At 34.1% G+C, this 23,508-nt stretch overlaps 1 protein-coding gene across 2 annotated transcripts in view; it reads right to left on the bottom strand.

Annotated features, from left to right (window-relative positions):
• The window catches only part of Tdrd3 (tudor domain containing 3), a 141,767-nt gene that overhangs the window by 113,699 nt on the left and 4,560 nt on the right, over positions 1–23,508 (bottom strand). The window lies entirely within an intron of this gene.

The raw sequence follows: 23,508 nt of genomic DNA, 5'->3' as shown, positions 1-23,508 counted from the left end.
ATAAGCAGAAAGAGGCAAGAAGCATTTAAGTCTAAAAACTTATTCAGAGATAAAAATCCAAAGTACCTGAGGCTTCAAGAGGAGGTGAGATATAGTGAGGACAAATGGTGATAGTGAGGACAGATGGTGAGAGCTATTAAGGGGAAGGATTTGAGGGGGAAAGATGGTAAGTTTAGTTTGAGGCATGTCTGATTTGATATACCTGCAAGACAAGCACATGGAAATGTCCTAAAAGCAGCTAACATACAGGAGAGCTGTGTGAGATAAACCACAGAGAGCATCAACATGCAGCCAGAAATTGAGGCAGTGAGAGATTATGTGACCCAGAGTAAGCACAGGAAGTAAAAAGAGAAGAGTCTCTGAGGCAGGAGGCAAAGGTCAGTGTACATAATGAGGTGGGGTCCAGAGGGTGAGGATAGTTATCAAAGACAGAACAACAGGTTGCTAACAGTTAACCTCCACAATTGTGCTCCTCAGACATTCTAGACTGCTAACAAGTAAACCTCCAAGATCCTGCTCTTAGTCACCTATACTGGGAAGAAAGACAATGACTAAAAGGGAGTGGAGGAGGTTCTGGGGACTACAAGAAAAGCAAGACCATGCCCTCCCACAAACACCCAGATCTGAGGCCCCAGCTCTTCTGCAGAAGTCTGTCTCTATCCCCTTCTTAAATAAAACTTGATTGCCTCAGTGTTTTCTTCTAACCCAGAGAAACAAAAATTCATTCTTAATCTCCAAAGACTGGTATCACCTATAGAACAGAAACTTCTGGAATGCTCTCAAGTCTTGATGAGAATGAAGAATGACTAAAGGAGCAAGCAAAGGTACCTTTAAGGCACACAGCAAAGAGACTGCATATAACTTGGCCCTAGACACACAGTCCAGTCTCATTCCCAGAAATGTGACCACCATGCCCTCACAAACAAGTTACTGTCATAACTCGAAGTCACCAAATACACAAAATCATGTTATTCACCTTTATATTTTATTTTAACTTTACCCCCTTCGCTCTAGCTGAAATGCTTTCTACATTGTCTCCAACAAATCCCTATTCAATCCTAAAGACACAGCTCAAAATATTTGCTATAGTCTTTCTTCAGTTAAGATCTGGGGGCTGGGGATGTGGCTCAAGCGGTAGCACGCTCGCCTGTCATGTGTGAGGCCCGGGTTCAATCCTCAGCACCACACACAAACAAAGATGTTGTGTTCGCCAAGAACTAAAAAATAAATATTAAAAAAAATTCTGTCTCTCTCTTTCTCTCTCTCTTAAAAAAAAAAAAAAAAAAAAAAAAATCTGGCTTCAAAGGAACTTTTTTCTCAATCACCATCACAGTGCATTGCATTGCCCTGAGACTAGTCTTTTCTACATCAAGGTTCTTCAGAGGAAGGCATCCTGAGCATTATGACTGCCTCAGCCGAGGCAGCTGTTAAATCCTTGATAAATTGAACAAATTTTGTGAATAAATGGAAGAAATCATAAGAAATTAACAGCTGCTTTCTCTGAGCCTCTAGTTTTTTATGTTAAAATGAATAGTACCTTCTTCAATATGTTGAAGAGTAAATGGCATAATATACTGGAAGTGTTGTGTCTGGCACACAGAAGTACTTAATAAATTAAATGTAATAAACAGTATTTAAATTAACTTGATAAATTATGTTAGAAAGTTTAAATATAATTAAGTAAAATCAAGCCTACAAGAAAATTTGGGACCAAATTATAAAAGACCTAAGGATCCTTCCTGCAGCTGAATTTCCAAAATTTACCCAGATAAATCCCAAAATATTAAGGTCTGTCCTGGTCAGATATCTGTTATGTATACCAAAAATAATTTATTTGTTCAGAGTCAACCCCCCATGTCCTTGACACTTTGTTGTATTCCATTCACTTGGCAGTCTCCCAGTCTTACCACATTTCAGTTTGGGACTTAGGCAAATCATTGGAGTGAAACTTTTTCAGATTTTTTAAATGTGTCATTTTAGTGGAGTGAGGATAAGAGAGGGTGGGATATATAAAACAGAAGCAGTAAGAGGAACAAAAGGGAGGGGGAAATGGCCAAGGTAGCAAGTACAGGTACTAGGAACCCCCAAACAAAAAGACCTTTCATTCTAGCATTTTAAACTCCAAACATGAGTTACTCAGTAGCCCACTTGGTCTCTCCAAAGCAGAACCTTCCAGTCTAAAAGTTCCTCCCAAGGATACAGAGCTCTTTTCCTGCCACATTCTAAAATGTAAACTAATATCCAAATACTATGGGTAATTGAAGAAAGTCTATAAGATAGGACAGAGATCAAGAATAACAGAAGGGAGGGGGAATTCACTAAAAAAGAAAAATAATTTAGAAGGGGAGAAGTTCTACAATTACTTTTCTCAGAGATTCAAGAAGATAAAAGAAAAACAGTATCATCAAAAATACCAATGAAGAGGGTTCCCAGAAATCAAAAAATTTGGAAAAAGTTAAGGAAAGCTTTTACGAACTTAAAAGAAATAATATGAGAATAAAATGAGACAATCAATTAATTATTCACTTTAAAATTATTTATGTTATATAAATTTTACCTCAACAAATTATCTAAGTGGTTATAATCAGCTAATATAACTTAAAAATCAAAGATTGGCTCTCTAATAGATTAGGCCTGAATGAATCCTGGAGATACAGATTATAAAATTGTAGAAACTTGAGAATCTGGAAGAATAAAATTGCTTCAAAGATATAGAATACTCAAAGAAAGAAAAAAATTATGAGATAAATTCCTGAACATGTTTTAAAACCAGAAAAATTTGAAGAGTAATTTGGCCATATCTAGATAAATTTTAAATATATTGAAGTTAATTTTAAATTTTATTGAAATTAATTTCCTCTAACATAGCAATTCAAACGCCATGTAAGCAACACTAAATAAAATTTCAAACACAGGAACATTACAAGAAGACATGTGTAAAGATACTACACTACACAATATTATTTCAAATAAACACAAAAATAATAAATAACCTAAATTTTTAATCTGTAAGAAAGTAAATAAATAAAATGTTATAGGTATAAATTCACATACAGTCATGTGTCATAGAATAACAGGGACATTTCTTGAGAAAGATATGTATTTGTTAGGCAATTTTGTCACTCTACAAACATCATAAAGTGTATTTACATAGGTCTAGATATAGCCTACTACAGAGCTAGGCTATATGTGGTATGTGGATGTGAGTATGTGCATGCATGTGTCTGGGGAAAAAAAAAAAAAAAAAAAAAAAAAAAATATATATATATATATATATATATATATATATAAAAATAAAATATAGTCTAGTGCTACACACTGAATTATAAAATGCTAAGGCTTTCCCTGACACAGATCCTTGTGAGATCCCAATATTAAAAAATCCTATGGCCACGATAAACAAAACAATACAAGATTAATTCAAGCATAAGAGCAAAGGATGCAGTCAAAAAACATAGTAGACACAGGATGCATGAGGCCTGTGTGACACAGCATGCTGTTTTACAGTCAAGTTTTTTTAATGAATAAAAGGAGTGCATTCTTAATGACAAACATATAGTAAATACATAAACTAGCAACATAATCATTTATTGTCATCAAATATCAGGTATTAGACATAACTGCATGCCTTACACTTTCATAAACTAAAATACATGGTATCTAACAGTACAAAATAGGTTTGTTTACACTAACATCACCACAAACAGATGAGAAACATACTCTCCTATGTTTACAATGGCTATGACATCACTAATTGATAGAAATTCTTTAGCTTGATTATATTTTTATGAAACCACCACCCTACATGTGGTCTCTTATTAACCAAAATGTTATGTGGTACATGACTGTACTTGACTACTACAGTCATGCTAACAATAAACTACATTAATTCACATAAGAATTACACATAGAGCGGCTAATATATACCAAATACTATTCTAGGTACTTGGTTTACAAATGGATCTACATATAACAACATGGACAGAAGGTGGATGTTCAGAATACCAATTATATGGAGAGAAGATTTTACATACAGAAAAACAACTCCTAAATAAGAAGGAAAATGAATGGGGTTGGCACCAGATTCTTTTATGATTAATGCCCACAAGATTATGAAAGAAAATTATTTCCTCTTGTATTGATTTCCATAGTTATCCAAAATATCACTCAGATGTGAAGGCAAAATAACCACAGTTTCAGCTGTGGAAAAGCTAAGACATTTACTTTTATCCATTCATTCACAGTAAATTAAATTACATGAGAATATAACAAGGAAATGAAATAAGAAAGAAAATGCAACTAGAAAAGGGATCTAACTGCAAAGAGTAATAAATTGAAATTCCAAGAGAGAAGCACACAGCAGGATTCAAAAACAATCACTTTAGGATGAAAAAAGAAGAGCACTTCAAAGAAGTATCCAAGAGGGAAAAGGCAAAGGGGAAGGTGGAATTCCATACATTTGACTTGTTTTTGTTTTTTCTCAACCTTGCTACACTAGCACTTTGGGTTAGAAAATTTTTTGTTGTAGGGCACTGTGTTAAGCATCCTATGATATCTAGCATCATTTGGGTGCTGTACACACTATATGTCCGTAGCACTTTCCAAACTAAGACAACCAATTTCTCCAAGGAATATATGCCACCAATTGAGAATTTATCTCTTACAAGAATTGAAGGATACGATAAAACAAACAATGCAAGAACAAATTAAAAAGGCATTTGGAAACTCATGAAAAAAAACAATGAAAAAGCTGTATAAGAAAATGAAAGTAAGCCTGGCATGGTGGCACCTGCCTGTAATCCCAGAGATAGGAAGATTAGCACAAGGATGCCAAGTTCAAGGCTAGCAACAGCCTGTCTCAAAATTTAAAAAAAATAAAAATAGAAAGGATTGTGAATGTAGCTCAGTGGTAGAACAACCCTAGATTCAATCTCCAGTACAGAAAAAAAAAAAAAAAAAAAGGAAATCAGAGCTTATTTACATTATTTCCTATAAAGAAAATTCCCAGTTATAATAACAGAAACACCATAAGTTGTGACTACATGTCAACCAATTTTAAACATATGGACTATTTAATTATAGTTGCATGACAGATTGAACAAATCATCCACCTGGACACAGTAAAAGTACAAATAAATAGGCAATGCAAATAATGGGATACTAAAAATAATATAACTTATTAGGAAGAGCAGGTAATAGAATATGACTATATTAAAAATTATAAAACCAAGGCAACCTGATAAAAACATATATTATTTTGAAAAAAGATGAAAACAACCATAAATATTTAAGAGTTTAAAAATCCTTAAGCGTTCAATAGAGGAAGCAGAGGGAGAGAGATGGGTACAGCAAGGACTATTGTCCTTCATTATAAACCCTTCCACATCAATTGATTTTTAACTATACGCAAATATTACTTTTTTTTTAAAGAAAGAGAGAGAGAGAGAGAATTTTTTATTTTATTTATTTTTTTTTCTTAGTTCTCGGTGGACACGGTGGTCTTTGTTTGTATGTGGTGCTGAGGATCCAACCCAGGCCCCATGCATGCCAGGAGAGCGAGCTACTGCTTTAGCCACATCCCCAGCCCAACAAATATTACTTTGATAGAAATTTTTTTTTTAAGGAGAGAGAGAGAGAGAATTTTTTAATATTTATTTTTTAGTTTTTGGTGGACACAACATCTTTATATTATTTTTATGTGGTGCTGAGGATCGAACCCAGCACCCCGCGCATGCCAGGAGAGCAAGCTACCACTTGAGCCACATCCCCAGTCCCTTTGATAGAAATTTTAAGTAATTTTTAAAGAAAATCAGCAACTATCTTTTATAAGAAATCATTAATTACATAAGTTAAAACAGAACAGTATTGCCAATCAACATACTGAAATTTTCTAAAATCTAATTTTGTAAGTGCTATTAAAGAGACATGGATTCAACCTATTCAAAAAATATTTAGGAAAAAAAACACCACAGATATTGAATAGGCAAAACATCTGCAAACATCAAAGCAAAGTTTGACCCAATCAGCAATGGAGAAATATTCTTTTGAACTGGGCAGTGTCCTGTTCTATTTTTGGTAAATTAGTTTGGAAAGTATAAATAAACTGGAAATATAGGTACAACCATCAGTTAGGAGACTACTGCTCAAGTTTAAGAGCAAAATAATAAGCAGTGTATAGGCAGACTGTGATGGTGATTTCAGAATGAACAGAAGAGGATGATATCAGGGTGGAGATGATGACAATTAGTTTGGAACAATGATATAAACAAATGTTTACTGTGCCTTAAAATATCATTCTAGGCATTTGATAGTATCATTTCATTTATTCCTTATAATAACACTATGAAGAAAGTAGCACTTTATCTTCATTTTATACATGAGAAAATTTAGATTATTAACCTTCCCAAAGTTAGTAAAAAGTAAAATGATACCTGAGAGAAATGGCAAAAAAGAGTGGATAGAGGAAATACTGAATGCTAGTATATTAACCTAGCTCAGAATAATATAGAGCCCCATATATTGACCCAGTAATCATATTCCTTCCCATATCATTAAGGAATTGAGGCAGAAGTAAATAAAGCAGAGTTCACTGAAGGTAAAAGAAAACTAGAAGGAAATTTTAAATCCCATAATTATATTTATGCCAGATACAAGAAAAAAAAAAATCATGCAGTACTGCAAAGTTCCCTGTAAAAGACATAGGAAACCCCAGTTACCTAAGGTTACTATGAGCCAGATCACCATTTCTTATAAAATAGTAGAGAGGGGGAAAAAAAAAAAAAAACTTATTGGATCTGTATTTTCTTTAGTATAAAAGAATAAATGAATAAATAAACAAATAAGGCAAGCTTAGACTATGTTTCATGTAATAAAATGTAGCATTTAATTGTAAAAATGTGCCAAAAGAAATATCCTCTTAGACTTTAATCTTCTGAATTTAGCATTTTGCCAGTTAGAAAAGACTGATATCTCCTGACAACTTAAAAATTTTTTGTCCTCCTATACCTTCTAATCACTTATTAAAACAGTAAACAAAACATGCTTGCACCTATTCCTAGGAGACTATACTTTATATTTTTTATGTTTCTTCCAACTAAACAAATGGCCATTAATTTCTAACTTCTTGTTACATATCTGAAAGAAGGGTTAGCTTCTTGGAAAATTTTATGATTAAAAGAAATTAAAATTATCTTCATTGGAATTCCATACTTCAAAAATTAATATCAAAACACAAAATTTGCCAGGCATGGTGGTGTACACCTATAGTCCCAGCAGTTCAGACTGCAAGTTCAAAGCAAGCCTAAGCAACTTAACAATATACTGTATGAAAAGAAAAAATAAAAACTGGCTCAGTGGTGAACTGTTCCTGGGTTCAATCCCTAGTACCAAAAATAATAAATAAATAAAATTTAAAAAGCACAAAATTTATGAAAAAAATATATTCTTCTACATAAAACAATTTAAACAGAAACATTATTCATAATTATTAATCTACATTTTAATAAACCACTACATTTGCAATATTATAAAGTTTTAGTTAATGTAACACATTAATCTGTTGACACCTGTAATGCAACTTACTTTACAAAAGAAAAACTACAAATGAGTAGCACGGAGAAATATCTTTCTAAATATTTTAAAATTCAAATTAAAGTCTGAAAAAAATACTAAAAAGTATGAAGTAGAAATCTAAAGCATAAACTCTCTAGAAGAACCATTAAAAAAAAAAAAAAATGAAGAGATACACCTAAAAGTCAACAGAGTACATAAAATGGAATACTAAAACACACATGCTTCAAGAGAAAAGGAGGCAAGAGTAATAGGATAAATAAAAAAAATAATGAAATTGGAAACTAAAACCAGTCATATCAATAATCATATTTGATAATGAATTAAACATTCTAGGCTTTCAACTACAAAAAATAAAAAGTGGGCAAAAAGAATTGAGAGAAGTCCTCTGAGATACTCGAGCCAGTTACCAAAGGCTTAAGGTTCTCTGAAAAGAACTGGAAAAATTCCAGGCCTTCAAAGCAGACTAGAGAGAAGCAGCAGGGCCAACTTTCCCTTTAGAATAGTGTTATGAACAGGATGTTTGTGTTTTCCCAAAATTCATATGTTGAAACTCTAATCCCCAATGTAATGGCATTTGTAGATGGGGCCTGTGGGAGGTAATTAGGTCATGATGGTAGAGCCCTCATGAAAGGATCAGAGCCAGTAGACACACAGAACTTGCTTCATTTTTTTTTTTTTTTTTTTTTTTCCTATCTGTTCTCTGTCACTTGAGGATACAGCAAGGTTTCCATTTACAATCAGGGAAGAGAGACATCACCAGGAACTAAATCTGCAATCACCTTGTTCTTTTATGTCCTGGCTTGCAGCACCACGAGAAATAAATTTCTGTTGTTTAAACAACCTATGGTATTTTTGTTAGAGAAAACCTAATGTGTTCTTCAAATTCATTGTACTTGTCACTTTAAGTTAACAAAAATTTAGGGCCTAGTTTTCCCAATAATGGCATTTATTATTTATTATTGCCTATTATTGGTTACATTTGTTAAATGTAAGCATGTTTGCTTGTTATTACTATGTTAATTCTAGACCCAATACACCAAAGTGACCTTTGTGGTAGTCCCCTGAACACTGTTATAAAACTATTAAATCAAGACCTAAATTTATTTTCATAAATTCAAATTCTTTTTACATATATACATGTGTGTATACATAATTTTTTTAGTTGTAGTTGGACACAATACCTTTATTTTATTTATTTATTTTTATGTGGTGCTGAGTGTCCAGCGAACCCAGCGGTGAGCGCTATACCACTGAGCCACAACCCCAGCCCCTCATAAGTTCAATTTCTAATAAAAATAATCAGCCTTATACTATTATCTTAAATATGACTATTAAATATATTTACTTATTTAAAACAAACTCCTATATTTTTATTCAGGATTGATATGTTTTAGCAGGCTTTTCAACCATGTATTCATTTTTTTCCTCTCCTTAAGAAGTACTGGTTTGATTTTTTTAAAAAGACAAAATAAAACAAAATTGCTTGTTATCTATAGAATCCAAAAGTTGTCTGGATATGATAGAAATGCTTAATTGAAGCCAATAAAGGATTTCTATATGTCCACAGGCATAATGGAAAAGTTCTATTAAAATCAGTAGACCATTTCAAAAACAATTGACCACTCTGTATTTGAAAGAAAACCCCTGTTGCCAAGTACTGGCACATTCCTACTAAATAGTAAGGATTTACTGATCTGTGAGGCAACCCATTTCATACCAGCTACTTCAAATAATGATAAGAACAAAGACTGATTGTTTTGGCAAGTTATTTTTGACAATATTTTTTGTCAAATATTTTTGACAATATTATTTGCAAATATCAGAATAACCAGCATTTACTTGTTTCAATCTTTATTATTTCTGAGTAATAATGGACTAATATATAGATATCACTAATCACTTAAGGTAGAAATCAGCAACCTTTTTCTCTAAAGAGACATGGGTTAAAATTATAGGCTTTACAGAACATATCATTTTTGTCAGAACTAATCAACTCTACCCCTAAAACACAAAAGGAGCCACAGACAGTAAGTGTATGAATAGTTCTTGCTGTGTTCCAATAAAACTTCATTTACAAAAACAGACAGCATGCCATATTTGGCTCACTGGTCATATTCTGCCAACTTTACTTAAGATAAAGCTATGCTATATAAGCTATTTGTTCACAAAACCCAGACTCAAAAGATAAGTCCTTCCTCCTGAACAATGAATTTAGTCTTAATAAAATATTGCACACATTTAATTTTTGAGGAAGGTATCCCATTACACCTTTTTTTTTTTTATTTTTTATTGTGGGTTGTTCAAAACATTACAAATTTCTTGACATATCATATTCCACACTTTGATTCAAGTCCATTACACCTTAAGTTGAAATCCTTATTAACAAAAATGAAAGACAAATACATAATAACAATGTCACATTTAAACAATATATTACCGGCCTTCAGCTTCTGAGACTTATTAAACTCATGTCCATAGTAAGAGACTGAATACTGACAGTTTTCCTCTACCAATTTTCTTTCTATTCTTCCTATACAAGTGAAATAATGAATATAAAATATTCTTTCTTCCTGTGCCATTATTTCATGTTTAACTTAAGGATTACAAAAAGCCAGCATGGTGGGTGCATGCCTGTGAACCCAGTGGCTTGGGAGGCTGAGGCAGGAGGATTGCGAGTTCAAAGCCAGCCTCAGCAAAAGTGAGACACTGAGAAACTCCGTGAGACCCTCCCCTTTAAATAAAATACAAAATGGGCTGGGGAGGTAGCTCAGTGGTCAAGTGCCCCTGAATTCAATCCCCAGCACCAAAAAAAAAAAAGAGAGAGATTACAAAAGACTAATGAAAAACTATGATTTAATAGGAGATTCAAAAGCCATAAGATAACCCTCTCAACAGAGGGTTTTTTTTTTTTTTCTTTTTTGCCTTGAGACAGTGTCTTACTAAATTGCTTAGGGACTTGCTAAGTTGCTGAGGCTAGCCTTGGAACTTGAGATCCTTCTGCCTCAACCTCCCAAGCTATTGAGATTACAGGTGTGAACCACAGCACCTGGCTTATAGAGGGTTTTCTAAAATAAACAGTATCAACTTTTTCCAAAAGTGACACATGATCAGAAATCTATTACCTGCCCAAATTATAATAATTTCGTTAACTGGCAATAATAACCAGAATTGAATTTAAATAGCAAGAACAGTAAGTATCTACTGAGTGTTCAACAAATAAAAAGCAGCATTCTAAGAACTCTGTATTTTGCCATTGAGCCTCATAACTGTACTATGAGGTGTACTACAATTGACACCATTTTATGAATAAGCCAGCTTAGGCAGGGAGCATTAAGAAACATGTCCAAAGTTACAGCTGATTAGTGGCAGACCCAGGACTGACCTCAGCTCAGGAGAACTGGACTTCAGAGTCCAGTGCTCTCAACCACCAGCCATTCTGTTCCTCAAGATGTAGATGTAAACCTAACTGAAGATCAGCAATATAGAGGTGCTTTTGTAACTATTCCCTTAGTTTCTAAGTAATCCTTCATGAGACAGTTTTGTAATAGTATTCTAATTAATTCAGTTTTGTAACAGAATTCTAATCAATTAATTCTAATATCAATGTTTACCTATTCAAAATAATCTAATTTTTGATCTTAATCACAAACAGACTGATTAAAGCTCTTAAGCCCATTCCTCTCACAATGCTGATTTTATTTATTTATTTATTTTTTTTGGTTCTGGTGATGGGACGCAGGCCTCACACATGCTAGAAAAGTGCTCTTGCACTGAGCTTTACCCCCAGTCCACAATACCAACTTCTTATTGCCCACTGGTCCATATATATTGGGAACTCAGGCAAAGAGAAAAAAAAAAAAAAAATGGAGGAGGAAGGCACTTGCTAAGCAGGCCATAATAGCAACAAGCAAGTTGAATATAACAAAAACACAAATACTAGCCTATTTTTTCACTCTGAAAGTGCTTGTCTTAGATACATAGATATCTATAATCATACATGTTTCCATGTACTTTTGTTTAAAGAATTAAAGCAATACCAAGAACTAGAAATAGGTTAATATACATACATGAAACTACTATGATAAAGTAAAACACTTTAAAGACCCACCAACAGTCTAACTGAATTTTATTTTCCATGAGAACACAGTGAGACAATAACCCAAATCATGTGAACAAGTTAACCAATATAATGGCACTAATAAATTTAATAATACCAACTTTAAACTAATATTAATTTATAACGAAATATAAGAAAGTTATTAAATACAGTACATAAAATACTGTACATTATCTCATGACTATTCTTCAATGTGTCACAGTAGATATCAGCAATATGATTAAACCAATAAGAACTGCAATAAATAAATAAATAAATAAGACTTGCAATCCCCTTGTACTGTAATTAGTGTAATTAATGTAAAATACTGTACATTATCTCATAACAAACATGACTGTTTCTTCAATGTGTCACAGTAGGTATGACCAATATGATTAAACCCATAAGACTTGCAATCCCCTTGTATAAGCAAATACATACTATTACTAATTATGGAATGCCATATAATGTAGGAGAATGAGATTTACAAGATGAAAAGTCCTTTATAAACATAAGATTATCACTGAAAATAATATTTTTAAAGAATATTAAATAAATCAAAAAGTACAAATAGCCAATAAAAAGGGCCTCATTTGTTAATATCAATTTACTCAAATTCATCATAATTCTAATAGTATCACTGAGTAAAAAATTCAAAATATGTCCAGTAAAACCAGAACTATTTCAAGTGTGAAGCACAGATCAATACCAACTCACAGCTGTGTTACTGCATCATGATGGGATAAGTGCAAACACAGAATAAAGCATGTAGAAACTTTTAGAGCAATCTGACATGGCTACAGGCTTCATAGTTTAACAAAGTATTAAATTCAATATCATTATCCTATACTTGTTAAGTGAAATATATGTGACATTGTTCTCTTTTTCATGATGTCAAATCAACCATACAAACTCCCATTTTGTTATAAACAAATCTTTCAATTGTGAAATATCAATGTAAAAGAAGTCAATAACTGCCAGAAAAATTAATGAGCACAAAAGCAGGTGTTTTGTGCAGCAAAGAGCAGCCAAAGATATGCTTATCAAGGAAGTTAAATGTTATTTTGGGTGACTACTTTGCACCAACAAAAATATAAACACAGACATGAAAAGGAGCACTGAAATTTCACAGTACTGGAATAGCCATCATGTTTTTAATATGTGTAAATGAAAAGTTCATTATCAATTTTTAATTATAAAAGAAACACTTAACTCATACATATATGCTTAAAAAGACTCCTGATGAATGTATGACTAATTTAATTAAATGAAGAAGGAAAACGATAGTAAACAAAGGAAATAAGCACATCCAGATGAAATAGTCAAAAAAATTATTAGCAGCAACCAAACTAAGGGAAAGGCACATCCTAATCTTGCTCAATTCCAAAATGTAGCAACCAAAGAAGATTCATATGGAACCTAGGAACTAACCCTACCCCATCCATCTCCAAGAAGCAAAACTGAGAAAAGAAGTCAATCAACATAGTCCTGGAGAAACCTCATGTGCTGTGGTTTGAATAGAGTTCATCTCCTCTGAAACTCACACTGGAGTTCAATCCTTATTATTAAAGAGGGCGAAACCTTAATCTTACTGTGGTGTTCAGGAATGGGGCCTTTGGGAAGAGACTGATTAGGCAAGGTTCTAATATATGTTTGAATATTGGTAGCTTTTTATTTGAAGAGATATACTAGAAGACATGCATATACATACACGCATGTGCTCCTTGTCTCTTGCCATACGATGCTCACCACCACCATGGGATTCTGCCAGTAAGAAGGCCATCACTTCAGATGCAGACATTCAGAACCATGAGTCAAAATAAATCTTTAATTTAAAACTTACAGTCTGTGATATTGTGGTATTAGTAACAGAAAATGGACTAATACATCACTGTTATCAATTTAAAGTGAACCCTTCTGTAGAAATCAACAGGTAACATGGAGAAAAATTCATGGCAAATCCCTAGAAGTAGAAGCTCTGCATATCAACTTGGGCTCTTAGCACAGGCTAAAGGGTTACCAGCATTTGCCATTCCGCATATGGTGAACTGAGCTGGAATACTGAGAACAAGCCTATTTCATGTGTTCTGTGTCCTAAACAAACAAATACAGAGTTCTTTCTGGTCTTCATAACTTAAAGCTAACGAAAGAACGACCTATGCTTACCAGTGTTCTAAGGTAAAACCCTGTGGAATGGAACCCTACATGAGCTTACCAGACAGCAAAGTTCCTAGCTGCCTACTTTTGTGCCTCATCAAAGGTCCTAGCATGAATTATGATCCCATCATCATAACTCCTTTCTAATCAGGGACCTACAGCTATAAGCAATTCTGAAATATAATTTTTTTTAAAAAAAAAGGAAAAAAAAATTAAGACTTTGTGGTATATCTTATAAAACATGAAATGTGTTAAGGAAATAATCAGGATGTAGGACAAACTACACTAACTTAAACTTCTGAAAATAGTTTCCATTAACATTACTTTGAAAGAATATTTCAAAAACAACAGTTGGTTGTGTCAAGCAAAGAAATTTTATCAACATATTTCAAAATTTACTTCTAATTAAATACAAATACATACTTTTAATAGTGATCATTATTCATATTATCATTAGCTATCTCTCTTAGCAATTGGATTCTATCAACAAGGTTGATATAAAAAGACTTAATTCTTTCCTTACAGAGGCTTACAGAATTATAAGGCATCAAAGTATTTTAACCAATTAGAAAAGACAATTTTTTTTTTTTTACTTCTCTGGATCTAAAAGTGGAATGAATATATTTATAGCAAAAAGAAGAGTCACCTCATTAATTTTATTACAAAATCTATCAACTTTCTGCATACTTTAACTTATATTAGTCCCTATATCTCTGTTTAAACAAATCAATTACAAACTCATTATAAAATGTTGACTTAATTTGTTTGGCAAATTTTTCTATCAATACTTATATTTAATGTTTCATATTTAATGTTTCACATTAAATACTTTACAAAATCCATCTTTATTAACTTTCAAACTCTGCATGGTCCCATTTAAGAACTTAGTAAAGTAAAAATGCTTTTTAATTAAGATCTTCACTATTTATGACAGACTGCATTTGAAAGGCTGCATCTGATTTTTTAAATTTGAAATTTTATATTTAGAGGAATTATTGGGAATATGGGGAAAATTTTTTAAAAACCTTCAGATACTGGGGCTGGGGTTGTGCCTTAGAGGCAGAGTGCCCGCTTAGCATGTATGAGGCACTGGGTTTAATCCTCAGCAATATATATATACATATACACATACATACACATATATACATACACACACACACACTCAATATAAAACTTGAGATCTTTACCTTCACTTTTTTTCCAAGTCTTCCAAACTCAGGGTATATTTTATACTTGCAGCACATCTGAACTAGGACTAGATACATTTTAGGTGTTCAACAGTCAAATATAGCTAACATCTACCATACTGGACAGTATAGCCTTAGTTGATCTCATCCTTATGTTCTTTCAATCACTAGTTTCAGTCAAATTACTTCAAACATGTATTTCTAGGTTGGTCTTTAATCATACAAAATTAGTATTTCCTATGCCTAGCTGACATCTTATTTTAGATGACTCAAAGGCACCTCGCACTCTAATATCCTATATCAACCCATAACCCACCCACCAAAAACATAGTCGTCTTCTAAAAGTCCCCGTCTAACTGAATTGTAATGGATTCCCAATATACAAACACACACCTACAAGTCAACTCCTGATACCACCTTTGTCACTCCCATACACAATCCATCAAAAAAATTCTGTCCATTTACCTCATAAATGTCTCTCAAATCAATCACTGTTCTCTAGCAACCATCAACATCTACTCTCAGTTCCATTTTCTTCAGTGCAAGGACACATCAAAACTTAACTATGATGTTATCCCTGCTGACTTTTATTAACTACAGAATTAAACACAAAAACTGAATATGGCCTACAAGGTCCAAGCTACATGATCTAGCCCCTAAGTAGCTGTCCATCTCTTTCTTGCCCTATAGCCCCCTGGTCCTTCACACTTTTGTACTCACCATGCTCCCTACCATACCACATTGTGACCTTTGCAGATGCTGCTCTCCCCTTATTTACTCTTTCTCGGGGAAGCATTCTTAGACCACCATGAAGAGGCCAAATTCCCTTTTCCTAAGGATATCTGGAACAATATTTCTTCTCTTTATATTTTGTAACAGATGCAATATTTTTGAATATGTAATTAATGACTCCCTCCATAGACTACATGGTCTTTATTCATACAAAATTAGTATTTCCTAATGCCTAGCTAACATCTTATTTTAGATGACTCAAAGGCACCTCGCACTCTAATATCCTATATCAACCCATAACCCACCTGATTATACTAAATAATTGCCTGCCACAACACAATGTCCAATAATTATTTCCTGAATAGGTGCAATGACGTATCTGCTCTGCTTTTTCCCCAAAGACACAATATTGAGAAGACATATACAACAAACCTTGCTCATACATCATTAGTACTGGAAAGCTTTCAAGACTTCCCAAATATGGATTTACTGCTCTCAGATGTGTTACCACAACACCCAACAAGTAAAATACCACTGTCTAACATGTTTAAATTCTGCCTGCCATGCATCACTACGTTCTAGCAACAAACACAGTGTGCCTTGTATAGAGGAGGCATAAAAAATTACTAAATGTATTTCAATGTATCATTATTGTATTTGGTTACATACTTCATATTGACTTACTTTTGTGAAGATATTAGATCTTCAGTATAACTATATTGAGATGAGGGTACCTATTTTGTCTCTACTTCAAAGGCTATAAAACTGCAATACATGTGAGAAAACCATATGCACATACACAGACTCATACCCATTAAGTACAAATGTGAACCTGGTAGGAGCTACAGTACTGAGGTACATGTAAGGCTCTATGTCTAGCCCAGGAGCATTATACATTTCTTTCTTCTCTCTCTCCACCACCGAAGTGTTTCTTTTCGGCTATCAGTATCGTTGATTTGACACTCTTATTAATACTTTACATCATTACTAAACATTTCTTGCCCCTGCTTCTTTGCTTTTTTTTGTTGTTCTATGGCTTCACAAGAGTTTCCCAAATTTTTACATTAAAAGCTTTGCATTGTGAGGAGCACAGTCTACTCCTTCAAAAAATTCTCTGGCTGGGTGCAGTGGCACATGCCTGTAATCCCAGCAACTCCAGAGACTGAAGCAGGAGATGGCGAGTTCAAAGCCAATCTCAGCAAAAGTGAGGCTCTAAGACTCTATCTCTAAATAAATTACAAAATAGGGCTGGGGATGTGGCTCAGTAGTTGAGTGGGTTGAGTGCCCCTGAGCTCAATCCCCATACACACCCTCCCCCACAACCCCGCAAAAAAAAATTATCTGGAAGTGAAGTATTCTTCAGCTACTTCCAGATCATATACCTTTCAAAAAAAAAAAAGAATGTTTAGACTGATATGACTTAACTGTAATGTAAGTCAAAATGCCAACATTCTTTTATCAAAAACATAAGCTAAAATAAATTTACATAGTCATATTTTTATGGTTCTTGAAATGTGGCCATTTTTAGTTGAGTAAGCAAATATTGCTGTGTGATAATTATTTTCAGTCTACTGAGGTAGGAGGGTTTTTTAAAAACCTTCTTATGCTTGAAGCACTCAAGTCTACAAGCAGTTAAAACCAGATTTATAAGATAGTCACCAAAAAATCACTGCAAATAGGACCTTAAAACCTGAACAACTTAATAAAATATTTTTGGCAGTTTACAATATCAATACAAGCAGCAAGGCAATATGTGAGACATCTTGAGACAGAATGTCAACTAGGCAGATAATCTTTGCGCATTTTAATTTTGTAAACTGACAAACAAAAGAGATAATTGCAAAGGTTCATTAAAGAAAGAAAATATTTCAAAATAGAAGTATGTTTCCAATAATCTTTCCTGAAAACAAAATAAAAAACAACTGGTTTCTTCTAGTGTTCTTCAGCATCTAAAAGTTGTTATAATGGTTCTGATCCTTTCCAAGTAAGTATACTAAGAGAATATATATCAAAGTGGTAATGAAATGCTCTTTCATAATTCCTGATTAATTACAAAACTGCATTTAATATATAACCTTGTTAAAAATAAAACTTATATTTGTAATTTGGGAAAGGGAAAGCCCTTTAAGACAAGAGAGCAGTAATTCCTTCATAATCCATACTGCCACTGTGTTCCTTATTTCTTGTATCCAAGACTGATCTCCTTCAGAACAATATTTATTTTATTTTTTTTAGTTGTAGACAGACACAATACCTTTATTTTATTTAATTTATTTTTATGCAGTGCTGAGGATCCAATCTAGTGCCTCACACATGCTAGCAAGTGCTCTACCACAGAGCCACACCCCCAGCCCTGTGCTGCATTTTTATGAAGACTTTTATAAGCTATAATCTTTGTTGATTTTCAAAGATGAAAAGGGAGGTAGATATGAATTTGGGACAGAAGATATCAGCATAGCAGTACACCAGTAATTAAAGGGAGAACACTCAAAGACCTCTATCTTCTTGATCCCTTCCAACTTTACCTTCCTCACAAAAAGAAAAAACCAAAGTCAAAAACCTGGAGCACTTTGTGATTAAACCTCGAATATTAGTAAACTGAGGTTTCTTTAAAAAAAAAAAAAAATTGTTCAGAATAAAATGAAAGCACTATTTCTAATGCTACCTTATAGTCTTCAACTCAAGACTGCTAAATAAAGCAAAAATATACAATATTAGGCCTTACTTTTTCAGATATTTTTAGACTTAAAAAAGTAAACCTAAACAGCAATTAGGTGATCCACTGCCAGGCAAAGGTTTTCTTGATTCTAATTCAAACAAACAAACAGAAAAGTTAATTTACATTTCACAAAATGCTTTAATCCAATTTTCCCTTTTAAAATGTGTTATTTTGGGTCAATTTAAATTAGAAGTGGTCATCACAGCTCAGTGGAAATTAGTACTGAATATTTATTCTAGATATTTGGGCCCTTAGTACTGCCTATTTCAACTGAGCAAATTACTGATATTCTCTACACTTCAGTTTCCTCATCTTTACACTGAGAGAGTTAAGTTATACAACAGCTTTTCAAAAACACGAAAGCACTGATTAGATCCCTGACACATTTCTAGAATGGAAGAAAAAATATTTTCAAAATGTTTATATCCCTAATTGCTGTTAGTAGAAATACACAATAGCCCCTAAAGAGGAATGAAGAAAACTAAAGGCAAAAGTAGTACTATTACCTAGACAAATGCTAAGTAAAACATTTCCCTTCTGTAAAGTTATTCTATGCATGTAATTAAGCATTATAAAGGACCAAGCTACCATTTAATGAATTATTTATTTTTTTTTTAATTTTTTATTGTTGGCTGTTCAAAACATTACATAGTTCTTGATATATCATATTTCACACTTTGATTCAAGTGGGTTATGAGCTCCCATTTTTACCCCATATACAGATTGCAGAATTACATCAGTTACACATCCATTGATTTACATATTGCCATACTAGTGTCTGTTGTGTTCTGCTGCCTTTCCTATCCTCTACTACCCCCCCTCCCCTCCCCTCCCCTCCCCTCTTCTCTCTCTGTAATGAATTATTTAAACATAAGCACCACACTGCAAAAGTCCTGGAGACTTAAGTTCAATTCAACAAAATCTAATACTTGTGTGCTACCAGTCATTAATGGAAAAACAAAGCAAATAAAAAATTACTGCAAATTATGCCAGGATGGCTAATTTTTTTAAGTTATATTTTTAAATAAAAATTTGTGTAGAGATTATACTGAATATTAGAGACCTAAAAAGAAAATAATTACTTAAAACTAAAAATAACAGTAAACTTGAATAATAGGTTAGACTTCTACCTCCCCTAAATCTCACATTTTGAGAAGCATAAGCTTTTAAACACTAAATATTTCCCTAGTCTATTATCTTAAGTGACACTGATTAGATAGATTTACTAATAGTGAAGATATTTTAGCATTTTTTAGGTCCTACAATAAACACATACTTTTTAAAAAATGTTGGCTTTCTTTTTTATAACAATAACAGAGAACCTCTAGAAGAAACTCAGCATGTCAGAACTGGAATGAGCTGGTCAAAGCTGTTCTCTCTCCAAAATTTCCCTTCCAGTATTCTCTGCCTAAACCTTTGAGATTTTGTATTTTAACACAGTAAGTCTCTAAATAAAGGCCTAGTATAAGCCATCTTAAAGCCTAAGAGACATTTTTCCCCACATGCCTTGACTAATGTTTAATATCCACCAAGAATTACACAAAACTCACAAACTCCTAGATAGTCTTAGCCCTCCAGATTACTACTACCTTTATCAATCACTGCCATACAGAAGTAGCCCAAACTGGTGGAAAAAGATATATATAAAGTTAACTTGCAATACTGTGTGGCAAATGCTACAGTATAACACTGCTGGAGATTTATAAGATATAATAAAACAAGAAAAGACTCTGAAGAGTGGACAGAGGTCCAACCCCAGAATTCTGAAAGCCAGGGGTATTCCAAGGTCAACTCTATCAGACTTTATTGAAAACTCCTTGTCATTGCAGCTACACAGAAAAATAAGGCATGATTCTCTGCCCTAAAGGAGCTTAGCAGTCCAAAGAAAAGAAATCTTTGGGATCTAATAAAGAGCCTAACCTTTGTAGAGGAGGTGGGGTTATTTTCGAAAGCAGCAAACGACTTGAGTTTGTAAATAAAATTCTATTGCTAGTTTGAAAAACTAAGGCTTAGTCTAATCAGGAATGGGGAAAAACTCAAATAGTGATCCCAGATTATTCAATACTACTTTATGAGGTAAAGAAACTGGGAAAGATTCCAGATAAAAGAACAAAAATAAAAATGAATGAGTTTGACTTTACACTTTGGTGTGCCAATGGTGTTCTGCAGAAAAGAAAAGGGAAAAAAAAAAAAAAAAGAAAGCTGTAGTAAAAAAAAAAAAAACAATAATGCAAAAGGGTTAAAGCACCAGTTTTGGAATCAGATTCTATAGTTCACTTTTGAATCTCACCATTTTCTAGACGTGTCATTAGGGAGTTCCTCAAGGACTCTTTGCCTCAGTCACTGCACCAGTGAAAGGGTCTGAACAACAGTGCCTGTAAAGCCACAGGCAGTATCTCCAAAACACAGGTGTGATTATCACTCTACTAATCAAAAATTTTCAAAACCAGACATCTTTTAAGAACTGGCAGTCTCTGTGGGCTACCTTCTTCCTTTGGGGTCTTAGATCCTAACTGAAAACCTTCCTACTAACAAGAGCCATGATCCATATCCATTTTACAAAACAATAAGCATTTTCTATTGAAAGACCCCAGCCCAATAACTTTAGGCCCAGTAATAAATCACCAGGGCTTGCTTCCGCACCTGCACAGACGTCAGATGTATTTTTCAGAAAATCAGTTAAGTGTAACCGATTAAGAAAGGACAGGATGGTTGGGAAAGGAACCGGCACGGTTGGGCAAACGGGATCATACAATGAAAAACCATACAATGAATAACAAATGGTTTTTTATATGGTTTTTCCAGGAACCTATAGTGAAAAACAAGTTTACCCTTTAAGTGACCTATATGCTGGATTCAAAAGAGCCAATGAGATACCTGTTACTGTGCTAGGAGGGAAACTGACCACTGTACCCTATAAAAGATCTGTACCCCAAAGCCCGGTGTGCCAGTTCACCGAAGCTCCGGCTGAGGTTTCGCTGGGCACCCGCAGGCGCCTGTGTATCAATAAATCACCTCTTGCGTTTGCAGCCAGTGCCTCGTGCGTCTTTCTTGGACAGGGAATCGGTGGGTCTTTCATTTGGCGAGCCAGCCAGGAGAACTCCTGTAACCCCGTCCGGATCCCTGCCCGAGGAACACCCGATAACCACTGGGAGGTAAGCTGGCCAGTTCGTGTCATTTTGTGTCTCTGTCTGTCTGGTTGTTATCTTGTTATCTGTTCATGCGCAGCGTCTGTACGATTACGCGTAATCGCTCTGTATTCTGGGCAGCTTGAGAAGGAGTTGACGAACTCGGACTTCTCCCCTGCCACCCTGGGAGACGTCCCAGGGGCTCAGGGAGGCCCATCTTGGGGGGCCTCCAATGTTCTGTAGAGTACACTGTACTCGTGGGTGAAGGAGGTGACGGTATCCCTCCTCTCCCTAATCCGTCAGGTACGTTCGGTTTGTGCTCGAGCCGCGCAGCGTTCTCTGTGTCCAGTCTGATATTTGTGTCTGTCTTCTTGCCTTTGCCCGAAGCCGCAGCGTTCTTTGTGTTTTGTGTCCTGTCTGATTTGTATCTGTCTCCTTGCCTCTGCATTTTCTCATTCCACCTGAGACTAACATGGGACAACTCCCTTGAGTCTTACCCTTGACCATTGGCAGGACGTCCGAAATCGGGCAGACAACCAGTCAGTAAAAATTAAAAAAAAAAAAAAAAAAAAATGCCTAATGCCTAAGGTCAAACCAAACTGGAGGAACTGATCCTATGGGTGAAAGATAGGATTAAGGGACTCCCAGCAGCTGCCAGAGCCATTTAGCTCTGGGGAGTTCCCTGGGTCCTTATCTACATCTTAAGGATTACGCTACCTCTGTTTACTTAAAAAGAAGGGACACTGAATGCAGTAAAGCCAGTCACACTGGGACCCTTGATTTTACACCTATAGTTGCCTCTACGTGAAAACATCTGGTCCACTCATGGAAAAGTCTATGGTGCCACTGATGGGAGTCATAATTAAATGAAAGTTCAAAACCTGGAGAGATATTTTCTTATCTGGTTGTCTGATTGTTTCTTAGGGATAATCTAGGTTAAATGTGTGTCTAAAAAAAATAATAATAATTTTTATTGTAACAATCTGGTATCTGAATGGGTTTCTAAAGCATTGCACTATCTTGCAGTTAAAAGTTGGGTTTAAGCAATTGTTTAGTTTGATTTCAGATAGTTCATGCTAGAAAACTTAAATACTTGGGATAAAAAAAAAATTTTAAAAGTTTCAATTTTGAACTGGGTAGCCTGAAAAAAATTAAAACGTTGGTCTGGCTCATAAAAATGACATTAGATAAAATACCAATAGTCTTAGAAATTTTCAAAGCTTAATTTCAGATATATATGGTAATGTGTGGGCAAATTTAATGTAACTCAATGCTACTTTAGAAACTTCAGAACAAGCAAAGTGGCTTAGAGGTACTAAAGAAATTTCTTCTGATGGTAGAGATCCTATTTCCAGTTTTATATGAACAAGTGTTTCTAGTGTAAAAAGATATAAAATTTTAAATTTTGGAAATTGCTTCTTAAATTTGTATCATAATTTTCAACATCTAAACCTGGAAATATAACTTAAGGTTAAAATGTCTTAGGCCTAAAGTGTCTGCTCAAAATAGCAGTTTTTTTCCCTGCTCCTTCCAGACCTTGGTCAGGGCTTAAACTGATATGCAAACAGAAGCAGCTTGGAGCTCAGGCCCAAGGAAAAAAAAAAAAAAAAAAAAGGTAAAAGTGTCTTTTTACCTGAACTCAAACTAGACCAAACCAAGAAGTAAATTGTATGGTATTTACTAACTACTGGCCAGTCATCTTTTTTTAGGATTCTTGTTTTTTTTCTTAGATTCTGTATTTTTTTTTTTTTGAGCTCGTGATTCTGATCCTGCAGACCTAGGTTAATGATTTTCTGATCAGTAAAGTTTTTAAAAAAAAACAAAAAAACAAAAAACATTGCAATGGAGATTTCATCTGCAAAAAGCTACGAGGCCTTTATTATTGTTATGTGTGCACACTCTTGTTATGTGTTGTAT

This window comes from Marmota flaviventris, chromosome 4 (assembly GCF_047511675.1).
Source record: "Marmota flaviventris isolate mMarFla1 chromosome 4, mMarFla1.hap1, whole genome shotgun sequence".
In the NCBI taxonomy this organism is placed as follows: Eukaryota; Metazoa; Chordata; class Mammalia; order Rodentia; family Sciuridae; genus Marmota; species Marmota flaviventris.
This window is presented reverse-complemented; position numbering and strand designations above follow the sequence as displayed.